The sequence below is a fragment of the Mytilus galloprovincialis genome, chromosome 11 (assembly GCF_965363235.1).
Source record: "Mytilus galloprovincialis chromosome 11, xbMytGall1.hap1.1, whole genome shotgun sequence".
NCBI classification, from domain to species: Eukaryota; Metazoa; Mollusca; class Bivalvia; order Mytilida; family Mytilidae; genus Mytilus; species Mytilus galloprovincialis.
The window spans coordinates 47433134-47455553 of record NC_134848.1 but is presented as its reverse complement, the minus strand read 5'-3'; positions in this window follow the sequence as shown (position 1 = coordinate 47455553).

Genomic DNA, 22420 nt, shown 5'->3' with positions numbered 1-22420 from the left:
TGGTGCTCCGGATGCATATGAAAATCATGCTTGAAATGTTGCATCCGTCGTGCAAATGGTGTAGCTCACGTTAATTTACATCAAGTAATGATTCATGTTCATAGTATTAAAGTCACATTCGGGAAAATGAAGTTACGACTTTTTATATAATATCCGCTATCATATTTCAAAAATAAAGTATAATTAGTTGCAGACTAGCCACACGTGCAAGTAATCAGTTTAGGTCATCATACGCTCATTTATAGACGTAATAAAATGATGTAAGTTCATTTGATAAACACAGGTGCGATTCCTAATCTGTTTGACATTCAAATATCGATATTCAATAAAACACAAATTACATATGACAGTGTTTTTTATGATAACGTCAGATAAAACGTCATTGTATGTACAAAGTATTCACGTAAATGATAAGCTAGTTGAATTAATAACTATGAGACAATTACAAATATCCAATCTGATAAGCTCTTGGTGGCGTTCATCTAATTGAGTGTCAATTAAATTAAGGATACAAGATCAAGAAGACTTGATGAACTGGTAATTTCACTGTCATACAAAGACCTCTTAACAAATCGTAAAGCGGCTTAACCATTTTTTTAACGCACTATTTAATGGATAAGTTATTGTCTTTAATTTTCGAAATAAGATTTTCATTACCATTAAAACTGTACTTACATGATAAATGTCAAGTTTTTCGTTTGTTCGAAAGCTCATTCACTTACATCGGGGAATCCAGTTTTATTCGAGTTATTGTGCTTATAATCTAATACAATGTATAGTTGCATTAGGCCAGCAATATTCAAATATCAAGTCCAATGCGCCAGATGTGGATTCGTAATACCTATGCAGAAATGATGAAACAAATAATAACTATTTCTTTCAATTAATTTCTTCAATTGTAAATCAACAACTTACAATAATCCTTATCTGTTTTATGCGAGTATCAGGCTATCGTTGTTTTATTTCAATTGTAGACTGACAGTCAACTAGCAGATTTTATAAAATAAATGGGTGTAAAATGTCGGTTTAAAGAATACTCTATTGTTTTCGGAAGCATTACAGAAACATACATATGTACCTAATCAAATAAAAAAAACCATGAAGATGTAATTAGAGAATGATATTAAGCGAAAGAGTGTGCAGTTTATATGAAAAAAAATCAGAAAACTCAAAAACAAATAGTAAAAAAACAGAAATGTAAGACACCAAAGCAGGATCCTTGCAACCGAATAACACGAATAAGTACACACAACACTGATGCTTCCTAAAAAGATAAACATATTAAAATTTGCCTTGACTCTCGTTTTATCTGAAGAAATGCATACTACATTGTACCAACAAGTGTCGTCTTTTCAAAATAAGGAAGAATACAGGTGTTTAGACAAATATTATGTATACTATATTATTTGTCCCATATATATTGTTAAAATAATCACTAGCATTCATGTACATGTCGACAGTCCTCTTCTCTGCATATTGTTATGTTTTTTTCTGGGGGTTTGTATGTGGGTTCTCTCATGTTTTATTTGTATTCTTGCTTTGAAGATGGTTGAACCATACCAAATAAGCCATTTTCGGCCTTTCATTTGAAGAATGTAGCTGTCAAAAGTCAATTATTAAAGAAACACCAAAGACCTTAGTAACACACAATGAAAATAACATTTACTAAAAGTCGTTTGTTCAATAAATTGAATTGTGCGTAAAAGAAAAACTGATACATATAAAGGATAAAGCTTAATTATTTATCTTATACATTAATACAAAAATGTAACGCAAACAACATAGCTTACATTTATGACTGTCTTTTCTACTCGGAAATTGCAAATTCAGATATGTTTTTATTTTATAATGTGTCTGTTTAATACGTGTTGATATGTGTTGTGGTTTGCTGTACTTTTGGTCAGTTTGTCTTTGATTTCAGTTCAGTATATTTGGTAGGGCTGGAGACACACATATTACTTTAATCTTTTCCATAGTGTTATATCATTAAGAAATCAATTTTTATTTAAAAACCGATAGTGAAAATAAAGATAACACTATGAGTTTGAATCCCTGGTGTCTTTCGCCCTTACTGATACAGGACATTTTAGATAGCCTAGTAGGTTGAACCTGGTTTGAACGTCCCTTCAGAGTTCAAAGAAGATGATTAACAGTACCATACTACGAGATCATATTCATATTACAAAACATATCATAGAACCTTACAAACAAAAAAAAATAACGTTTCATCAAAAAAATTACTAAAAAGAAGTTTGAAGGTCTCAATATGTTTATCCTTTGTGTAGGATCCGCAGCGTAACCAACGTTATCGCCGATTGAAATAATCTGCTGTTTGTCTAGCCGAGTATCTTCTTCTTCTGTGCTATTCTTTTCGGTGTTATCGACAACCAAACTCAGTCACTATGCTATTTCTAGTCATATTCTCTTCCTATATTTGTTTTTTTTTTCTTTGAGGAACCTGCATTTTTCATCAATGGTTTATATTGTCATTATATATTATAACTTTGGTAAAAAAGAGTGAAAATACAAAAACAAAGATTACAAAGTCATATGTAAAAAATAACAGAATACGTAAAACAGCATAAAAAACTGAAGACTGTGCAACACAAAACAAATCAAACCGAATATATCATTTACATCAAATATGTCGGTAATCTTTGTATTTTCAAATAAACGACATCGAAAACCACCACAAGAGACCTTGAAATTTCATTTCAATTTGATAAATTATTTTAATTGAGCCATTAACTTATTCAGACATCTGAAACTATGGTTCCCCGACTCGATTAAAATAATCTAAAACTTTAATTCCTTTGTTTTATGATGAAGTATTAGGTTAACGTGAATATCGGTCAAAGTTAATTCATTTAGTGACATGTTGATCATTCTTAAGTGTTAGGAATATATTTCATCCTTATCTATAGTCCCTTTGAAAGTATTTGATTTGTGTGGTAATGTGAAACGAATCCGTTTAAAACAAATAAAATTAAGACAAAACATTTAAGATAATTAAAGAAAACATCGGCTGTGTCTTGTAGGAAGGAAAAGATCAGGTTAACAGGATTTTCAAGCCCAAGTGTGGATTATCTATAAAATACGACTTGCTGTTTCTAAAACAAAATACCTTTAATGTATAAGATATTACTGCGTTGTTGATGACGTAGAAATATAGCATATTATTATAAACACGTTGAAATTTTTAAAATATTTTGGTATTGAAAACAAGGGTGCATGCAACACGGAGAAAGCTTTTTCATGTTTATCCTACAATATTTCTATTAGTTTAATGTTTTAACAAATGCTTTTGTTTTATTTTTGTGACTATTTCTATTGTTTAAAGAGTTTCTGAAAATTTCAATGTCTTCAGGTTGGCTGATTCAGTTTATACTTTTTTAATAACATTGTCAAAGCACCATGCACGATGTCTGTACGTTTCAACCATTCAGACCAGATGACATCGCCAACATTGTTTTGTGTGATTTCGTGTTTTCCGATTACTGTTTTGTTTGTACTTTTGTATTTTAGGTTTTATTTTTTATGTATGTGTACGTCGAAATAATAATTTGAAAGAAAACAAATATTGATAAATACAAGAACAATAAAAAAAATCAATTACATGTAGAAATAAAAGTTTGATAAAGTGGCTTATCCGGGGAAAACTGTTTTAATTAACAACACAAAACTGGATGCACTCTGGTATAAAATGTACTTAAGCTATTGAATTAACATCAGGAGAAATTCTAAAATGAAGCTAAAGTATGCTAAACGTTTAGGGACAATCATACGGTTGAGATTCTAAAACTATCTGAGAACAAAGTAAGACGATAACCATTTGTTTTAAGGAATGTTAATGTTTGTTTGGTTTTTTTGCTGACGTTTATTGCATGAAACATAGTTGAAGCTGAATTGTCTACATAGTAAATTCTGCAATATTTGAAGTTGTTTGAATTTTCCTAAGTGTTCAATTTATCAAAGACAGTGATTGGTATTCCCTATATGAATAATTCATATCCAAAGGGAATTTCTCTTACAAATGTATTCTTTCAACTTTTTGCAATCATTTATTCTCATTAATTGTTAGCTGTTCAAATGTTGCTTTATTATGTAATATTGGTAGTATTTTGATCAAAGATGTATATTTTGGTCTCTTTATTCCTTGTATTGTTTACGACTCGTATCCTTAATTGTTGAGTAATTACAGTATGTGGGATATTAAATCATAAACCAGACAGCAATTTGGCTAGATCAAATACAAATGTTCTTATATATAATATCATAGACAATATATATACTCTGTTTTATCATTTTGAGTCTGTTAGGCTTTAACCATATTCTATTCAATAAATCAAATAATGCCTTTTAAGGCTATGAATTGTAAACAATAGGATCTAAATCTAGAGACAAGCAATATTGCTAATCATGATATGTCAGTTTCAATATAAAAATACTTATATATTTGCCACTGGACGTTAAGCAACCAACAACCAATCAATCAATTTAAAAACAATAGTAAATACAACAACAAAAAAATGATCCTTTCGTAACTTGAGAAACAAGTGAGAAACAAGTGAATACAATAAAGTAAATTAAATACAGAGAACATCTATATAATGCTTTCCTACTATAGTCTGAACTTTTAACTTGGTGATTGGCATTTTCACATAGAAAGTTGACACACTTGTAATGCCGGTCCCGAGTCTGTAATTAAGGTGTTGTTTTGATTACTATTTGATTGTGTGTTTCTTATATTGGTTGAGTGTCAATTGGTCCGTTAGTTTGTTTAAAACTAGTTTCTATTTTTTCCGTAAAGGGCATTTTTTAACTCACTATAGCTTATAGCGTAATTTGTGTTTTTAAGGTCTTATTGTGTCTTATAATTGTTTTATGTGAACATTTGTTTCATTTATACATTGAATGTATATTGCCATGTGTTTCTTTTTTCTTCATTGAGATCAAGGGAAGATTTGAGATCTCACAACACATATTTCACCCGTCAGCATTTTTGTGCCTGTCCCAAGTCAGTATCTTCTGGCCTTTGCTAGTTTTGGGTTTTTTTTTTTATTTTAGTTCACATATATGTTTTGGAGTTTAGTGAGAATTCGATTATTACTGAACTAGTACAGTTTTATTAAGGTGCCTTCTGATGACCACCTCCAGGTGAGGGACTTTCTCGCTGCCATTGGTGCCCTTCGGCTGTTGTCTGCTCTTTGGTCGGCTGGTTGTTGATTCTGTGACTTATTCACCATTTCCATCCTCAATTTTATGCAATAAAAAATACATAAACAATGTTAGCTTTTATATTTTTTTTTATTGATAACTAAGTATACATGGTATATATTCAAATGTTGATCTATTATATACTTTTTTTGTTTTTTGCGGGAATGGGGGTTCTTTTATGTTTAATTCGTTCTGTTTTCTTCTTCAATTAACATATATCAATACTTTATGATATTTTAAAATTATTTCTTAATTATGACTGATCTTTTGTTATTTTATATTGGAATTACAGATACTAGTTAACCAACGAAGAAGTATTATAATAACTTCTCTTCGTCATTTATTAGTTTAAACTTCAAAAATTGTACAAGGTCAAGAAAGTGTTTCAAGTGGATATTGATTTTCTTCGACAAACAATTCATAGTTTCAATGTATCACTTTTCTAATTGATTTTTACAAAAGCATGATTTATCACTCATCCACAAATTTCTACTGGAAAAGAATAACGCTGGAAATATTCTGTATTTAATCATTTTATTTTGCAAATGTACGAAGACATCATAAATTGCCTATCGCGCATGCCCTTTTATTAGTCTTTGATATTGGTTGGCGAGACAATTTCAAAGATGGTGACAAATGCCCTCACACAATATGACATTTAAGGTGGTACCCAACACTTTCACTAAAATTAATTTGGCTCGTTTAATTTTCATAAAATTGTGTCAAAGTATTTACTTTGACCCTTCAACAAAAATATGAAAATTTAAAAAATTTTGAACCAACCGTTTTGTCAGAAAAATTACACTGGTTATATAGCAATTTGTCAAACACTTATTTTGATCATTGAGAAGCATAATATTCCCTTACCAACACAACGTCATTAAAACGTTTAGCTGATTTTACAGAGTTATCTCCCTGTAGTGTTAGGTACCACCTTAAAACACAAATACTTGTTCAGTATTAAAAGAAACAAAGTAATTGAAATTCATCTGGATGATATTATATTTTACCAATAAATATGTGTTTGTATTGAACAAATAAAGTGAACACCAATACATCATACAATGCATTTCGTTTATGAATGTGTAAAGTGATTATTCACAATGTCACATTTTTTCATGAAATGAAAAGGGTCCATTTGTGATACATCGAAATTTACTTAACGCGTGATCGAAATTATGCTAAAACTCTATCTATCATTTTCAAATTTAGAATGATAGATAAGGTAGAGACAACAAGTCAGTCCAGATCATATATGTTTGAGAGTTAACATGCTGTAAGTAATTCTGCACTCAGTTTACAATCGATGCTTATACATATTTGAACAATGAGTTATAGTAACACTTGATTCCAGAAAATTAATAGTAGGAGTAAAATGGTAAAGTTTGTTATATTTGTTAAATAAACAATTACCAAGATTGAAATTATTTTCGATTTTATAAAACTTTTTTATTCGTAGTTAAATAATTTGTGCTATCTCGATTGTCTCCAGAATCAATTTGCATGTACAGCTGGCTTGACAACCGTGCAGTGGCTGTAGATTACATCAATCCCTTTCCACTTTGTGGGTGCGAGTGCTGCCTTGTAGCGGCATTAGCCTACTCTTTTTCGAAATCTACAAGGGTGTCTTTAACGTGCAAGAGATATGGCTCTCTCTTAACACGAGTCAGCAATTTATCGTCCCCTTTCGACGGACTATCATCGTTTCCTCAAGACCATACTCGCAGATGGTGTCAAGGGAGAGCCGAAAATTGATTTCCTGAAATTTTCAACCCAAACGGGAATCGAACCAGGAACCTTTGTGTTAGTAGTCCGATGCACTAACCACTACACCACGGCTGTTGAACAATTACGTTAATTTTTACGGGTATAATTGTATTGTATAAAAGTACAGACATTTAAATCTTTGATAAGCTGAATTAATGAAACAAGAACTATTGTGAAAAGTAAAAAGTAACCATTTTTTTTAAACTGTTAAAGACTATTATGAAGCTCGCGTGAGTTTATACTTTAAATATATTAATAAAACAAAAATCATCGTATCAATGAATAGCGGTCATCTCAATTAAAATGTGCCAGAGGTAATATATGATCTTCACTAATTACCAATTCAATATCAAACAATGTTTAAGTCCAATAGTATGTAACTAAGATACGTTGTGATACAAAAAAAAGTTGCAGCGTTCAGTGTTTTATTATCTGTCTTAACTAAACCAAACTTTATTTCAGCATACAATAGCAAGTTAAATTAATGTCGAATAAGGGCTCTCAACTTAACATTTGTTAACATTAGCAATAAGATACTTAGCGTGAATTATTCTAATTATATATTGTGAAGATTGGTAGCAAATAGCAGAATCATAAGTTTGGTTTATAGAATAAAATATATGTAAACAATTAAGTTAAGGTAATTACAATAAGAACATCAATTATAACCAAAACAAATTAAAAAGCATTGATAACATCAATAAATGGTTTTATTTTTTTCTTTAAAGTACAAATTATTTATAAACAAGAAACTAAAATAGAATGGCTAACATAAATACATGGATTGATTTTATTTGTAAAGTGCATGCGTGCAGTAAAACAAATTAAATTTAAAAAAAAATGGTTCTTTTCAACATGCATGTGATTAATTAACTATATCTTTTATTGCAAACTAGTTATTGCGATCATATGATGCGAAAATACACTATAATATTTGTGATACTTCACATGCTAAAAGCAACAATTTAAAAATATTCAACGCTATTGATCAGAGAATCTAGATATCAAATACATGACAGACCTGAGTTAACCACAATGATAAAAGAAGAGATATATATTTCATCTGAAGTGTCAATCTTTGTTAGAATCAGGCAATTTAGAAGCATTTCAAAAATATATTGCCTAAAAAAGCATACCGACATAGCGATTCTATTTTCAAGTCCCAATATTCTGAGTTAGAAATGGTATATATTTTGTTTCTGCGCATCTGGTAATTGAGGAATTTATTTGATAACATTTGGTGACAACATTTTTAAAGATAGCAAATTACAGGATAACTCCCCCTGAAATGGTAATTTCTTGTCTATTTTAATTATTTTCAATCTTGAAATAATGAATCATGAAAGCTATGAATATTATTTGCATGCACCATTATACTTTTTGTACTTAAATTAAATTAATTTTGAGTAGTTGGTTTTTGTCTGTCATGTGTAACCACTGCCTGCAGATTCTTAAGCAGATTGACACTTAAAATGAGTATGGGTAATATGGAATTGATTTCAACTTTTACATGAAAATAAATCTTTGAATGTATAGGTTTGACACCAAAATGTTCATAAACATAATTTGACAAAATGAACTATTTCGTTGTACGAAAAGTGGGGAAAACATTTAATAATTGAAAAAAAACCACTGAGCTGTATGAATGGAAGTTGCTCAGTTCTCTTGTGTTTACTACTTTTAAAAGGTTTCAGTTCAACATGTAAACCCTACAGTTTTTGTTTTGTTAATAAGCACGAACCAATAGATTAGGTTACAAAACATTATTCTAGACAAGAGGTTTCCGAGACGATAGCAAATTAGGTCCACTTCTCGTTCATTGGCGTCATTTTCCAATCAAACAAGGAAAAACGATTCATGTCAGGCAACCCTCTGCAAAGATATAAAAATATGGAATAGACAAATAGAAACACTGGGCATACAGAAGCAATGCATCTGTTATTGAAAACAAACAAAAGTATGTCATAGAACAACAGCAAAACCTTATATATTTCGAGGCAGGAAACTATGTGTTGTTTTTCAATTAGATTTGATGCTTATCGATTAGGTTACTAACAGTGGTATTTTTCTTCGCACAATAAACAAATGTAAGCATTAATATGTGTTTTCAAAAGATAAAATTACATGTTGATCTTAAAAGTATACGCGGTAAACTAAAGTGTGCTTTAAGACGATAATGATCGATGGTTGCGTAACGTCCAGTAAAAAATTAAATACATACTCACAATGAGCAAATTTTAATGTAATATGACTATTAACCTTCGTTAAACTTAACTCACACGTTGAACCGAATTGTTGTTTATTGTAAGTATACTATGAACTATAAAATTGACCTCTTTCCGTTTTATTTGTATTATTTCAATGTTTTTTTTTTTCAGTTTTTCGTAGACGTGGGTGTTTTGATTAGGATCTCCTCAGTATTTTTAGTCAAAATTGTTTAACCAGAGATTACGCTGACACCCATTCTACTTTACAGATGAAATCTCTGTAAAGCATGGACGTTACTATAAAGTTTTAAGACAATTGAAAATAAAATCTTGATTTAATTAATTAAAGGTATAACTGCAAATGATTATGATTTGCAACTGCAGTTCTATACTATGGCTATTTGTTCTTTGCTCTTTTTCGTTCCAACACTTACTGACTACTAAGTATATTCACAACATGTGCTACTTCAGTATGTAAAACTATCTATAAGCTGCTTGTATATTTAATTTTTTGTCTTTTTACATTCTGAATTTCCCTTGTCTATGTATAATTGAAACCAATAACATTCGCCTGTTTCTTGTACGATTTACAGGTTTAATGTATGAATCTTAAGTAAAAATCAAATATTCCAAACGTGTTGAGATCATAGTACTATAAACAATATGTCCAATTTGTTCTTAACAGCAATATTAAATAGCGTTCTAGTAAATTCGATAAGAAGGTTACTAGGTCACACGTTAAAGCATGCTATTGTAACACTGATTATTTGATTTGAACAAAACTGTTCCGTTCTTATATTAGCTGAGATGAGTTGTAAACTATAGTTTTCACTTCATTTTCAAGAAATACAACCTACTGTAAAATAAAAATCAACTGATCATATTTAACTGTCTGTAATTTACAAGATAATGAGGTTTGGAGTGTAAATGTTATATCACAATGAATAAAAGGAGATAGATTGTGGAAGTAGTATAACGCCAACAGAAACAAGATAAACAAAGAATAATCCACAAACTTTTATAGAGAAAAGCTGCTTATTATATAATACGAACATACCAACACATATGTGTGTCTTAAAATTGTTTAAAGTAGTTTTAAATATGACTTTTTTTAATATTCAACCATTTCAGTTTTAAAATATAAACAGATACAGGAAATAATTATGCTTTGTTAATATAATAGAATTTGATACGCCTGCCCTACAAGTAAGAGGTTTAGCTAGCTAAACAAACTGTTTCCTTTGTCTTTTATGTACATGTATATCAAGGGATATTGAATGGGTGAATATTAGAAATGATGTCGCAAACATAATTACCGGTTTACAAAAAACAACCTTTTTATTATTGCTCTTAATCATAACCATAAGTTGACGGGAGATTGAAGGGAATAGTTTCAATAAAAGTGATTATCCTTCATACTCAATGATAACATTATAAAGAGTTTATGTTCATCAAATATTTCTAAGAAAGATGAATAAGAACAAAATATTTGTAAACTATTAACAAGAGATTGTAAGAAAACGATTTGTCAGGATAAACAGTGTACTTTTATTAATTTTTTGTCTGCACATGTAGGCAAACGAAACCTGTTGACTTAACAAACATTTTTTGTGTTTTTTATTGTTTGCAAGACAATTATAATGGTGCTGACAAATGCCCTAGCACGATAAATCATTCAAACACAAACAAATTTTCTATAATTGAAAAAGAAAATGATATGGAAATTGGAATTCGTATGCTGCATAGATAATAACCTTTATCGACTAACATGGTATTTGTGTTGAACAAATATATTTCACTGCAAGATATAATCTTCACATGTTATTAATGAATGTGTAAAGTGCATATTCTGAAGCTATACAACTTTTCTGATCTAAAAGACGGTGTTTTGAGCACATCAAAATCTATATAACGCCTGATTGACCTGATTCTAAAACTTAAGTTTGTGATATATATTAAGGACCGATAGATACAGTATTAACAAGATGTCAAATTCAATCAAATATATCTAAAGAGAAAACTGAGTTATCGAAACAAAATGTAACTATTCGAAATACATAAATGTTTGCAGGGTCATAAGCGACATCATTACAAAAATATACTTTGATATTTTTTCAATCATTGATAAAAGCAGATTGGTGAAAATCTACTTAACCATCTGCAGTCAGTTTGATTAACGTCTTTTCAAATAAGCTAATACAGATGTCATGATTTTTGGCCTGCGAGTCTTAAGTCAAGTACATGGAAATTATATTCATATTTAAAATTAATTTCAACTGAAGATTAGCTGGTATATATACGTGATTGTATGTAATAAAGACAACAATGTCGACATTAAAAAGAAAAAAAAGAAGCTAAATAACTGATTGTGTGTTTTTTAATACAGTAAAAAAAAACGACATACTTATAGCGGTTAAAACAATTGTGTTTATCTTTATATTCATGAAATCAACACAACTAGACAAATGTCTATAATCCATTTGCATGTGCTTGTCTGTTTACTAGTTATAGTATTTTCATTTTGATCAAATAATTATCAATATTCTTATAAGAACATAACATGGTCAATTAGATGCCGCCTAGTCTAAAATACTTATTCATTGTATTTTTTTTTTTTTTTTTTTTATTTTTACGTTTTGTAAATTTAATAAAATTTAAGATACGTGATAAAGTAAATAATTTTAAGAATATCGGGTATCACGAATCAAACAGCGTATTCCAATTATAACGATGAATTAATAAAAAAAAAACAGTCTGAACAATGCAAACAATAAGGACAAATATGACGTTTTCCCTGTAACACTTTTCTGTAACTGCTTCAATTTTATATAAAAACAATACAATTAAACGTATTCTCGACAATAGAGTGAGACATTTTCAATTTGTATTTTTACATTTGTTAATGTATGATAGGCAAAAATTTTGATGAGTTGTGATATTGCATATCTTGTCAATTGTTTATCAGTCAGTGGAATTAACATGCATTCGTTATTGCACAGACAGCTAACAATAGATTCAATTGAATCTCCTGCACAAACACATATGAAGTTGAATATCAGAGGTGCAATTGTGTTTTACCCCAGTACTAACATTAAGTTTTGATAAGTTGGAATTATACAAATCCAAATTATATTTAGGAAATAGATTAAATAAATTTTTCAACAGTGCATTGTGTCACTACATATTAACGTTAAACTAAACAAAATACTTTCTACGTTTTTGAACACACGCATGTATAGGACTATAGAAACAATACAACAAATTGAATATAACAAATAAAAGGTTTCATTTGAGGTTATGGTTTAAATTGTAAATTTGAGTTTTAATGGCAGGAATGCGATTAAATAATAAAAAAAAAATGTGGTATGATTGCCAATGAGACAACTATTCACAAAAGACCAAAATAACACAGACATTAACAACTATAGGTCACCGTACGGCCTTCAACAATGAGAAAAACCCATACCGCATAGTCAGCTATAAAAGGCCCCGAAAATGCATCAAAAACAAACAAAATGAAAACACTCATCATACAGCATGGTACTAGTGAGCGAAGTATCTAAAGATAAGTGTGTTTTACTCGGCTCAAAATTAATCAATAATTTTCATTTACATATAATCGTGATTTGATCTAAGTCGAAACGAACATTTTCAACTTGGTTATACTTAATAAGGTTTAAGATTAAAAAAAAACGCACTATGTAAACTTTGAATTATTCAACGTTTCATATCAGAAAAGCATTTTGAGAAGTATGTACTTGACACATTCATCAAAACACGTTTTCTGAGTTTTATATAGCAGCTTGTGATATTTATTCCACACGAACACAATCTTTGTTGCAATTGAAAAAGGAAAACTTCAATGGACTAGACGAATTCTAATTTCGTTATTATATTACAATAATGCAGAACATGTTTGTATTTCAAATGTCATATTGCAATTTGTCAACAGCAATGTAATTGTCTATCTGAAACATCTCAAAGGCATGTTTGCTTAGTCAATATATTTTGTGTGTTTGGAATAAAAGTTATGAGTGTTAGCTATTTTCTCCGTAATGCATTTCCATTCAATTTGTTTTTAATGATGGGTAAGTAACGTTTTGAATCATCCTCCCTTGTAAATTAATTATAAAAAATTGAAAAAAGTAAATATAACTAAAATACCGAGCTCCAAGCAGATAAGACAGCCGATTTTATGAAATCATCTTTTTTGTTTAGTCGACACATTTTTTATTAAAGCGTTAGATTGTGTTTCTGTCACTCTCATATCTAGGAAGTCAACACGAACCAGCACGCACCCAATGCTGTCTAGACCACAAACAGTTGAAATAATTGAAATATCCTCCGAAAAACACATGAATTTGACAAATAAATATCATATTATGTAATTCTGGTTTATCAAAGTACAACTAATCTAAGATAATGTACACGTGATATAATGCAAAGCCAAATTATCCTTTTTGTAAGAGACAAACAATGTTTATCTACTCTTTTAAACGTTAGCGTGCATTTTGATGAAACAAGCACAGGACTGAAATCGAAATTGTTTCTTAACATTGTTTAAATCGAATTACGTGACGATTGAAACGAAATAAACGTTTTCAGTTAAGTGTTGAATTAACACTTTCAATTCAAAACATTTCATGCAGAGGAAAATAATACTAAAGAGCACAGAATATTGCAGGAATGCCGTACAGTGTGTATAGCTGAAAACAAGGTGAATGTTACAGTTATAGATTGGTGTGCGTCTTAGTTATAATTGTCAACTTTAATAATGAATTTTCATACGGTGCTTTGTAAAGTTTATTCTTAAATTGTTAAATTAAGTCTTTCCACTTTTCTGTAGAAAGACTTATTGTTTTTGTTCTGATTATTAGGTCTTTCCACTTTTCTGTGGAAAGACCTATTGATCTTATCTGAGGATTATTAATTTTTTTTCCACCAAATTTTGTTCTTGCGATAAATGTTTGTTTCGCAATATGTCGCTTAGATATTTCTCATATTATACTGTATAGGTTATGCGCCTTTAAATTTCACCCTGCTAAGCCAAACCATATTATTTGTAAGAGTTATCTCCCTATTCACTATTTATCATCTGTGTGAATCTTCGTTGTATAAAAAAAGATATTGACGTATAACCCTGGAATGTTCTTATATGAGATCCCTAGGTCCTAAGGTCAAAAGTGAAGGTTAAGTTTTAAATTTGGAGTTTTCCTAGTATTTGCATTTTCTCCAAAACTTTAAATGAGTTTAAAAGAACAAGTGCAAACTGATTGCTATATGGAAATAAAGATATATTACTTTTGGTCTGATACTATCTAATGACATCTTACAGGAGTTAATGCCCCTGAAATGTCTGATTATAAGGTTATTTGTATACAACTTCAACTTGGTTCATTATAAAGCCATATGATCTTTAACAAAAGATTAGGTGACATATGACCTTGAAAAATGACAACCGGAAGTGACCTTGAGAAAACCGGAAGTACATTTTTTGCACTTTTTGCATGTAAAAATACTCGGAATCCATATAGTTAGTAATATAGATTTATCAACTTATCACTAAAGACTAGAAATAACTTTCGATAAATCGGAAGTGGCTAATTATCTCCCGTTGTACACATAAAGTATATAAAAACTATATATTTTTGGAATCAGAGTGAGACCTCAAGTAACATTTCCTTAACTGGAAGAAGCACAATATATCCTTTAGTTCACTTTAGAGCATATCAAAATAATTTATTTATTGAATTTATAACATCAGTTTGAGAAACTACCTTCTTCTCAAAATTTCTTTGATGTGAAAAGATCTTCAATTGTTCTCTGAACAATTGGTTTTTAATTATTATTATTAATTTTTTTTTCGGCAAATTTTGTTCTTGCGATTAATGTTTGTTTCGCAACATGTCACTTAGATATTTCTCATATGGTATCGTATAGCTTATGCGCTTTTAAATTTCACACTGCTAAGGCGAACCATTTTCTTTGTAAGAGTTATCTCCCTATTTACTGTTTACCAGCTGAGTGCATCTCCTTCAGTACTCAGAATCCATATATTTTGTCATATAGATATATAAACTGATTATTGAAGCCTAAAAAAGACTTCCAACAAACCGGAAGTGGCCTATTATCTCCCATTCTACATATAAAAGTATTTAGAAACTATATATTTTTGAAATCAGTGTGAAAGAAGCTATCATATGCGAACAGAAGTGACATTCATTTCAAAGGAAGTAGCATATTATCTCCCTTATTTCACTCAAAAGAATAATTAAACCATGATGCATCGCATCAGTATGAAGAAACTATCTTCTTATCAAAATTTCTTTGATGTGGAAAGACTTTCAATTGTTCTCTGAACAATTGGTTTTTAATTACTTTGTTTATGCTTAGCGTATTTGGTTGTATGTCCATTAGTCCTTGTAATGGTGGTTACAACTGTCCAAAATAATTGACAAACTTTTAATTGGCATCAATTTTAATTCATCTGTCTATTCATTTGTCATCTAATTTGGAAAAATAAAATGCAGTCTAATTGTTGAGTATGAGAAAGAATAAAAGTAGTGCAAACTAGTCTTTTAGGTTTTAAAAATTACATAGACATTATGCGGTCAAAATGTTATTTACCTTATTAAGATAATTTATTTGTCACAAGGATACGATTTTATTCCAAATGACTGCTGGTGTATTAAAATGTTTGGCTATTAATCATAAAAACTATTATCTGAGCATGCCACTTAATTTAAGATATTTTACGAAATATACCAAAATCAATTAAAAACCATGAGTCTGTGAGCAAATGTTGGATTTGCATTTTGAAATACACCAATTTACCTATCACGTTACTTTTTGTCACTTAATATTTATTTGAAGACAACAAAAAAATGTATTACAAATAGGTAAATATTTTATCCCTAAGACAGTCTATCAACTCTAATACGAAAAAAAATCCAAATACTTGGGACTGTTTAACAAGAACTCTACAGAAAACATGTGCTTTATACGAGTTAGTAGTCATGTTCTGTATGTGTTCCAGTCGTCGTGTTGCCCAAGTTATTAAGTCTAACAAGGTGAAGTCATACAAAAAAGCATAAAAAAACAAATTTGAACACAACAAAACTGTCTGCTAATTAAGTACGAATTAGTCGATACAAACGCGAAGGAAAATATTGAAATAAATCTGAGAATTATACTAAGACGGCTAAAATAAATATAGAAATTCATTTTGTTTTAAGTACATGTATATAGATGACATATTTTGAATCAGAAACTGAATGGTCTTCTTTCAACAACAGTAATTCATAGCAAAATATAATGACAGTATTTATTAGAATGATTGTATGTTAAGAAATATTAGAAATAGGAATAGGTTTTTGTAATATTAAAGTGACCATTCCAATAGATCAAAATCTATAGACGATATATTTCAAATACCAAATGTACCATGTGTATGACAGTTCTGAAATGACACAAATGTCAGATCATAACATTAAAATTGACTGGAAAAATTGTTATCAGAAACATTGCATCAATCTATGAGTTAAAATGGATCTTTGGATGATAATGTCATATGTACATACAAATGGAGAAGATGTGAAGATATTGTGAATATGAAAACTCTTTACCTGAGATATAATCACGTATAAAAGAGGGACGAAAGATACCGAAGGGACAGTCAAACTCATAAATCTAAAACAAACTGACAACGCCATGGCTAAAATGAAAAAAGACAAACAAACAACAGCACACATGACACAACATAGAAAACCAAAGAATAAACAACACGAACCCCACTAAAAAACAAGGGGTGATCTCAGGTGCTCCGGTAGGGTAAGCAGATCCTGCTCCTGTCGTGTTGCTTATGTGATAACAAATCCGGTAAATAGTCTAATTCGGTAGGTCACATTGATGAAGGGTAAGGGGATTGTAGTTACGACGTAAGGAACATATCCAATATCATTTGTGAAACGGTTATTCCATAACGGTCAACCAACTCGTGATGGCGTCCGTAAAATTTACGAAGGGATGATTTCAACTTCACCATTTGGAACTCTTGGTTTAATAGCTTCCTTGTGAGCAGCAACCCTCTATCAAGAAAATCATGATAGGAAATGCAAGCACGGGAATATCGTATCAATTGGAACGTTGCTACTTAGAAATGGAACGTTCACAATTGGAAAGCTGAAATCATGTCGTAAAGTTTTGTTTTCAACCGACCCTCATTGTCAATTTTAGATGTAAGTCAAGATATGAGGCCGACTTAACTGTATCTGTAGTATCCTTTATCACTAGCTCGATGGGATAGATGCGTTCCACATAGTCACCAATTTTTGAATTATTTAGTGTAAGAACATCATCTATATAGCGGAAAGTAGAGTTAAAGGATATTGCTAACTTCTTATCTTTCTTCCTAAAAAGTTCCTGCATGAAGTCAGCCTCATAATAATAAAGAAACAAGTCGGCAAGTAGAAGTGCACAGTTTGTTCCCATTGGAATGCCGACAGTCTGTTGAAAAACACATCCTCCGAACGTAACAAATATGTTGTCAATCAAGAAATCAAGCATCTTGATAATATCAGTTTCAGAGATTTTTTTGTTTGAATCAAAGTGATCCTTTACAAAGTAGGATTTATCCCTCCCTAAGACAAGATACTTGTATCTACGTTGGCCATTTTTTTTTATGAAGCAAAGCAATATATCAGTATGCTTCTCTTGACGGCCTATACCAATGATCAAAATATATACAACATTTTAATGTATGAGAGGCCTTTGCAAAACAAATCTTAAACAATTCAAACGAGAAAACTAACGGCTCAATGTATGTAATAAAACAATACACAAACCAGATACAGCAACAGATGACAAATTACAATCATTGAATTTCAGTCTCCTGTCTCCTGTCTCCAGAAAGGATCGTACACTGTGAATTAATCCTGTCCATTGGTAAAACAAACTCACAATTGCATAATCATCTCAAGAATTATGTCTCTTAAGCCAGGTCCACCCGTTAAAAGATTGAAAAAAAAAGCAATAAAGGCATTTGTAATTTTGAAAACCAAAATATAATATCTATCTTGATTTTGCAATTAATGTTTTAAAAAAATGTATATAATTACAACAGGTTTTAATAGGATATAAATAATATCCTTACATCGCGTTAACAATGAAGGAAAGACAACTGAATTTATCGAAATAATGCAATTATAACTTCATAGACTAGAAATAAATTGGGTTAAATCAATAGTTATCAAAAGTACCAGGATTATAATTTAGTACGCAAAAGCATTACTTATATGTTAGTACATGCTTATAACATTCATTTGTTTTATAGTGATTGAGATTATAACACAATGTTGAGTGATGTACCCCTTTTTGACATTTTTACCTATTATGTCTGGTTTGTTTTGCTCGCACATCGTTGTCAATATAATGGAATTGGATGCAACTATCATACAAGTGAGCGGTTTAGCAAGCTTTAAAACCAAATTTAATCTACCGTATCATACATAAAAATTATATATACTAAGTCAGGAATATGACAGTTGTTAACCATTCGACTGATGTCTTTGAACTCATGATATTGCCATTTGATTCGAGACTTTTCGTTTTGATTTTTCCTTGAACTTTAGTTTTTTTTTTTTATTTAACTTTTTCTTGCAATCAAGTATAATGCGTGTAACTGTATGATAAAATTGTCATTAAATTGTTTTGTAACCTAGAATCATTAATTAAAACTCAAAGGGTGTTTGAGAAAAGGAACATAACGTATTACATTACTGTGTCACGATAGATTAACGTAATCTTACTTATATCCGATTATATCACTTTTAGTCGATGTTTTATCCACTCTTCAACATTTGAATAAGATTTAGAATATTTAGGTGTGTTTGATCGAGCATTACGTAAGAGACATCACTTGTCAAAAATATCGTACATAACAATTGACAAAGTAAATGTTATAAGAAAGGATTTGCCTATTAAACATAATGCATGTAAATCATGATAACATTGTCATTAAAGTCTCTTATAATCTAGAGCATTAACTGAAGTCCCAGCAGTGTTTGGAAATAAGAGTTAATGAAATTTATAACATAATTAAAGATAATGTGTCAAGACAGAATCTGTATAATAAGAATTAAACTTTCATACTTTAATCTTGAACGTCTCGAGAAGGTAACATTTGCACTTACATTATGTTTTCTGTAGTTAGAAACTTGATTCAAATCGTGTTTTCAAATTAATAATGGGAGAGATTGGACATGTAAAATATAAGATTGAAAAATTCTATTTCATCACAAGACAATTAGGAAAATATTAGTTGGAATGTATAAAAGAGTAATTAAAACGGTTTACAAACATTTTTACCTTTTCTTCGATAGACTGAAAAAACTCAATAATAGCAGACTTGTTCTGTACTGTTACGAATCACAGTTCATGACTAAACTCAGTAAAGACTCGTCGAAATTGCATTTAATTGATAAATTCAACAACACTTACCGTTATCTTCATGATAAATTTTCGTTAAATAATCAAGAATTTTCTCAATATACTGCGGATATTTACCCCAAGGAACTTAATTCAAATAACTCAAATTTATTCGGTAATAACTGTCCTTTCCTGGATTTAAATATTTCGGTTTTAAACGGGAAACTCCACACTAAAATTTACGACAAAAGAGACGATTTTTCATTCCCTATTGTCAATTTTCCATTTTTAGATGGTGATGTTCCTTTGGCACCATCTTACGGTGTTTATATTTCACAACTTGTTCGCTATGCCCGTGTCTGTTGTGACGTGTTTTTATTTTAACGAACGCAACCTATGTATTACTGGTAAATTATTAAACCAGGGATATCGTTACCATAAATTACTTAAAACCTTTACTAAATTTTTCCATAGATATAAAGATTTGGTTTTGAAGTTTGGTTGTACCTGTAGAAAACTTATTTCAAACGGGATAGCACATCCTCATCTTTACGGAAATGTTGTTAACCGTGCCCGGAAATTAAGAAATGATCCATGTAGACTTGTCGCTCCTTTAAATAAACTTATTCTAAAAGGTTACCTATTCAACACTGTAATAAGATCATTGAATATTGTTTTTATTGGTATAAATATTGATTTTGTTATCAATAAATTAAAAGCTAACTAAATATTCCTAGTATGTTATATGTATATACATATTCATGGATCTACAATCTGTCGATACCTGTAACTTGTCATTGCACAAGGTCATGTTTTTCTCTGGATGTTTATGACGTCTTTACACTAAGTCCATTGGATGTTGGATGTGTACGGACTGATAGTTTAGCCTTAGTTGCATGATTTTTTTTATTAGTTGTTAGTGTCTTTGAACTAGCTGTCAGATAACTGCGAGTACTCTCTGATCTGTTCATTGTGTCTTTTTGTGTCGGGATGCATAAGTACCGGGTCATGTCCACTTGTATATTTGTCCATCTGATGAGTTAAGCTTTTTTCAACTGATTTTTATAGTTCGTTCTTATGTTGTACTGTTATACCACTGTCCAAGGTTAGGGGAGGGTTGGGATCCCGCTAACATGTTTAACCCCGCCACATTATTTATGTATGTGCCTGTCTATGTCAGGAGCCTGTAATTCAGTGGTTGTCGTTTGTTTATGTGTTACATATTTGTTTTTCGTTCATTTGTTTACATAAATAAGGCCGTTAGTTTTCTCGTTTGAATTGTTTTACATTGTCTTATCGGGGCCTTTTATAGCTCACTATGCGGTATGAGCTTTACTCATTGTTGAAGGCCGTACGGTGACCTAGAGTTGTTAATGTTTGTGTCATTTTGGTCTTTTGTGGATAGTTGTCTCATTGGCAATTATACCACATCTTCTTTTTTATATCATCATATATACCAGCTTAAATCTATCTCAGTTTGCATTATCTGTACAGAATAATTGACGATAAATGTAAAATACTAACAAAATTGCCTGTAAAAGACTTGTTTGGTATAAAGGGTAAAAATAATCAACTTGATATGAACAAGTTTAGACCGGTAAACATTTTCCTGGAAAACTACTATACACCAACTAATAGTGTAAAACATAATTGATCAATTACATTAGAAAGGTCTACCTGACATTTATTTGAGGGCTGTTTACTCTACTTTCCATCAGAAAATTTCAATTGTTCTATAAGTACTACTGCTAAAATTTAAATCATATATTACGATGGGGACATAAAGCAAAAAAGTTAGTATCAATAGGTTTTCCCAAACTAAAAAAGTACAATAAGGAGATGGTATAAATGCAAGTGAGATCGCTATCTAATTAAGGAAAAACGTGTTAAACTGGAGTACATTTTACTCAGTGGTTGTCGTTGTTTCCAGTTTGTTTTTCGTTAATTGTTTTGTACATTAACCAGGACGTTAGTTTTGAATGATTCAACATGTGTCGATTGAAGGTCGTACGGTGACATGTAGTTGATAATGTCTATGTCAATTGGTCTCCTGTAGAGAGTTGTCTCAGTGACAATCATAACGCATCTTCTTAATTTGAACAATTGTCAGTATACACAAACTCAAATTGTCGATCATCTTTTATATAATAATACAACTTGAAGCGTATGAAAAATTCACAAATCAAAACGTGCATAGTTACAATTCATAAACAGTAAGAAGAAATAACCGACTCTCTTTATCGGTCGTCCAACTGTATACATTACTCTGCTCAGCTCTTAATAGTATTCCTAGTCACGGCTTTGTGACATCAATTTCGTTTACACGACCTTAATAACTTTGACCCGGACATATCAGCAACGTCATAATGTTTGAACCGACGTTGATAAGTTTGACACGACCTTATCAAGACAAGTTCCGGTTGCTGGTTAAACTATGAGAGCCGCAAATACTGCCCGATAAATCGACTATCAGATTATCTGAATATTAATATTGATTTCGACACAATTTAAGGTTTTTTTATCTCATTTTTGATGTGTTTTTGTTACTTGATTTTGCCATGTGATTATGGACTTCCGAAATTGATTTTCGTCTGTTTAGTATTTTTGTGATTTCACTTTTTGCTGATTAAAAAAAAAACCAATGCTCAGTTTACTGGAGTGAAAATACGTTCAATAAAGAATATTATAAATATATTCTAAGGTTTCCTGACATCTTTTACTGTATAGTGTTGTTTACATTATCAGATTTCAAAAAAGGTGAACATTCAATAACCTATTGTTCAATACCGTATTTAATTAACATA